This window comes from Petaurus breviceps, unplaced genomic scaffold, assembly GCF_028583685.1.
Source record: "Petaurus breviceps papuanus isolate PSGF00001 unplaced genomic scaffold, PetGlider_PUasm1.0 156, whole genome shotgun sequence".
Classification (NCBI taxonomy): domain Eukaryota; kingdom Metazoa; phylum Chordata; class Mammalia; order Diprotodontia; family Petauridae; genus Petaurus; species Petaurus breviceps.
In genome coordinates this window covers 3,212,433-3,216,964 of record NW_027185720.1, presented here as the reverse complement: position 1 = coordinate 3,216,964, position 4,532 = coordinate 3,212,433, and the positions used below count along the sequence as shown (strand labels likewise).

The following is a 4,532-nucleotide window of genomic DNA, read 5'->3' as shown; positions in this document are numbered from 1 at the left end:
TGGAAATTTTCATAGATAGTCAGAACTCAACAAATAGTAAATAAGTATCTATTAAGTACTTTGTAAGTACTCAGTACTGTGCCATGTGCTTGGTACACAGGTAACAAGAACGATAGTCCCAACCCTCAAGGGGCTCACATCTGAATGGGAGAGGATAATGCAGAAAAAAAAAACTGAGTAAAACAAGAAATTACACCCAGCATGGGGCACGATGGAGAAGTCCAAGGAAATGCCGTTAAGTGGAAAAGGAAGGCTGTCCTCGATATCTTTTTCTTTTTTTTAATGGAGCTTCTGTGTCCATTTTAGCAAGGACATTGATAAGTTAGAGAGTATCTGGTTAAGGTAAAAAGCCTTAAGGTCATAATTTATGAGAATTAGTTAAGACAACTGGATTGTTGGGGATTTAACTTGTTGCTTGTTTTGTTTGGGGGAGGGGAATGGGAAGAATGGAGAGAGGTTAATTCTGGAGAGATTTAAGGAGGATATAATCACTGTCAATAGATTTTTTTTTTAATAATGGCTTGGTTTCACGTGGATGGCCATCATTTAATTTTTTGTCAGAAATTATTTTATTATTTTTTTGCTTTTTGGAGGTCAATTGGGGTTAAGTGACTTGCCCAAAGTCACACAGCTAATTGTGTCAAGTGTCTGAGGCCAGATTTGAACTCAGGTCCTCACGACTCCAGGGCCGGTGCTTTCTTCACTGCATGAGCTGGCTGTCCCTGTCAGAAATTATTAAAGCAAGTCATATTTATCATAGAAAGTATATGGAATACAAGGGCAACTGTTGGTCATAATTCTACCTTTTGACCTTACATGTGTAAGCTGCTGCAAAACAATGCTGCCTAGATTATTCTTTCTTTTCTTTTCCTCCACTAGAATTAGAGTTGTTCAGTTTTTAGAATAAGTCAAACTTACAAAGTTTGAGTGAATTCTCAAAAATGTTGATGCTCTCAATAAACAATTTTGAGAATCTTATTTAAATCCTCCTTTTTCTCTCCCATTTTCAGGAGGAGCTACAGTCTTGCATCATGTAGCCAAAGTATATATTCACCAGAATAGTCTATCCTTTGCTTCTGTAATGTATTGTTTTTCTTTTATGGACAAAAATTATCTTAGGAATTTCTTCCTATCAGTCTCCTTAGTCAATATTTTCAGATTTCTCCTAGGAAAAAGCTATTCTGGACTAAAAACTTTACAATGAGACAAGTTTTGTGGGTTTCTCCTATGTATTATTGCAAATGAACCATTACATATATGCGTCAAGGTAAGAGTTATTCAAAAACTGAATCTCTTCATACCAACATATTAGAAAAAAATCCATAATGCCCTTCTCTTCAAAGTGTACCAGACCAACATTAGCCATCTGGTTTTATTTTGGAGATGCATATACTACACTACACTGTAATTCCATACAGTACAATACAAGAAACAGTAAGCACCTACTATGTGCCAGGCATTGTGCTAGCATTAGGGCTACAAATAAGAAAAAGAAAGGTAATTTTTTTTTTCGCTCAAGAAACTTAAAATCTGATGGGGGAACATAACACATAAAACAAAGTTGCAAAATGCAGGAGGGTGGTGGTGGTAGTGGACTTAAAAGCAAGCGTTACAGCTCATGGAAAATGAAGAATTGCCTGGACTTCTGAACCTCCTTCAAATGGGAGGTTTGTGAAATTTTTGCACCATTCTCCAGTCCTATAATCAAATGGACAGAGACAACTAAACATCCTGGTGAGGTGGAAGTTCCCCAGCTCCTGTAGTCTCTGGGATAAAGAGCTTCCTGGTAAAGAGCTTTTCCTGGAGTAAGACATGATGATGATAGGAGTTGAAACCAAGCAGTACAATTGTTGGGAATTTAACATGTTCATGAAATATAAGAATATTAATTCTACTGCTGCTGCTGCTACTGCTACTACTACCGCTACCACTACCACGACCACCACTACTACCAAAACTACTTACTAAATGAAAATTCCCAAGTTTGGAAAGTATCACTCTATTTGGCTATTATCCATGCCACCAGATGGTCAAATTTCCATTCATTCCTCCCTGATTACAAATCTTGTCACTATTTTTTGTCATCTCACATTATCAAAATTAAAACCTACATTATCATCTGCTTATGATAATCGCATGAAAAATAGGGACACACAAAGAAGCAGAAGACAATTTTGTTTGTTTGTTTTTTTATTCAATAAAGGATAGAATAATTTCCTCTAACAATTATTCCATATCACAATCCCTTCCCAACCTCTTGAGCAGTGGGGTAGGAGTATTGTGATTAGAAAATTAACCAAAACAATTTATGAAATTTAATATATGTAATTTCCTTTGGTCATCTTGTCAACCACAATAGCATTGACATTTGAAAACGCCTTTGTACTATCAAAAATCCATTTAGAGGCCGGCGGTCACATGACGAGGGCGCCGCTGGGCGGAGGGACCCGGGCTCAGGGTTTCGGTGCAGGGTGTGTGCGGAGCAGCGGTGGGGCTGACCATCAGTTTTCTTGGAGGTTTTTTCGGTCCCTTCTATGAGATTGATGTTGTCCTTAATGATGGAGAATCACGGAAAATGGCAGAAATGAAAACTGAAGATGGCAAAGTAGAAAAACATTATCTCTCCTACGATGGTGAATCTGTTTCAGGAAAGGTAAACCAAGCCTTTAAGCAACCCGGAAAGAGGCTAGAACACCAAGGAATTAGAATTGAATTTGTAGGCCAAATTGAACTCTTCAATGACAAGAGTAATACCCATGAATTTGTAAGCCTAGTGAAAGATTTGGCCTTACCTGGAGAATTGACACAAAGCAGAAGTTATGACTGAATTTATGTGGGTTGAAAAGCCCTATGAATCCTACATTGGTGCCAATGTCCGATTGAGGTATTTTCTTAAGTGACTATAGTAAGACGACTGTCAGACTTGGTAAAAGAGTATGATCTTATTGTACACCAGCTGGCCACCTACCCCGACGTCAACAACTCCATTAAGATGGAGGTGGGCATTGAAGACTGTCTGCACATAGAGTTTAAATATAATCCAAGTATCATTTAAAGGATGTGATTGTTGGAAAAATGTATTTCTTATTAGTGAGAATAAAAATTCAGCACATGGAATTACAGCTGATAAAGAAAGAGATCACAGGAATTGGACCCAGCACCACAACAGAAACAGAGACCATTACCAAGTACGAAATCATGGATGGGGCGCCAGTCAAAGGTGAATCAATTCCCATAAGACTCTTTCTAGGGGGATATGATCCAACTCCAATGATGAGAGATGTGAACAAGAAATTCTCACTACCCTATTTTTTGAACCTAGTCCTTGTGGATGAGGAAGACAGATGTAATTCAAGCAGCAGGGGATCATCTTATGGAGAAAAGCTCCTGAGAAGCTGAGGAAGCCAAGGACGAACTTTCACCAGTGCTTCGAGCCTCCAAAGCCACAGGTGTCTGATGAGCAGCCGGAAATATGAAGGCAGGAGAAAGGGGATGGGGAAGGGGAGGCTGCTGGGTTCCAGTGGCCTCAGCCTGCTAGGGACAAGGCCCAAGGCCTCGACTGGCCCCTCTCTCTGGCCACGCTCCCTCACCTATTTTGCGGCACTATTAACCTGTCTCAAAGGTGTACATCCAGTTAAAAACAAAGTGCTTTCTCTGAAACACTGGAACCTTCTCAAGCTGCCAACTCTTTTTTTTAACTTCATACTTTGATTTGATCATATGCACTCATATATGCATGTAAGTTTTAACATTAAAAATTTCCATGTGTGTAGGTTGGCATTTTGTCATTTTGTTTTCTTTCTCTAGGCTATAGATTATGAGTCTTCCTACCCCATCTCCTTGTCATTGGTTCCCTCTCATTCTCTGTAAAACACGAAGTTTGTGTGTTCAGATGATGAGAGACTTGGAGTGGCCATGAGGCTGTGGGGGTCGCCCAGCCTTGCAGCCCTCCCCTATTCAGTCTTGTGGGTATTTGAGGGATTCAGGCTCCATTTATTTTTTGTCCTGAGCCTTCCAGTTCTGTGGTGTTCTACATTGGGAACTCCCTTGCAACCTTTCACATCAAAGAGCTCTGTAACAGGAGAGTGGCGCTTGTCATCTTTTTCCCAGAATTTCTTTTTTTGCTGTTAGTCTGTTTAACTCTTGCATTAGCACCACAGCACTTTTTCTGCAATGTGTTCTGTTTGTGTTTTAAAACTTCTCATTTTGATATAAGATTTTTTCCCATAAATACTTTAAGGCATTTTACTTTTAAGTTTTAGGGAAAATTCAGCTGTGTGTAGAGAAAACACTAATTCTTAAATTCACACACTTCTTGATTGTTGGGGTGGGTGGACTTTGTATCATCTCTAATCTGTAACTGGTTAAACATACTTATGTTAAGCTGAAGCTTTGGCCAGTCAAAACTCAGGATTTACAAGCTAACCTCTCTAGGAAACACACACAATGTCTTTGTCTTAATTTTGTTTAATGTTGAATTTAAGTCCTCTTTGGTTCAAAGACTCCCAAAGGTTGCACAGTTGTGAACCGGG

The 4,532-nt window shown here is 39.2% G+C and overlaps 1 pseudogene; it reads left to right on the top strand.

Annotated features, from left to right (window-relative positions):
- The first annotated feature begins 2,383 nt into the window (after window positions 1–2,383).
- LOC138156723 (vacuolar protein sorting-associated protein 26A pseudogene) lies at window positions 2,384–3,479 on the top strand (annotated as a pseudogene).
- Window positions 3,480–4,532: the final 1,053 nt, after the last annotated feature.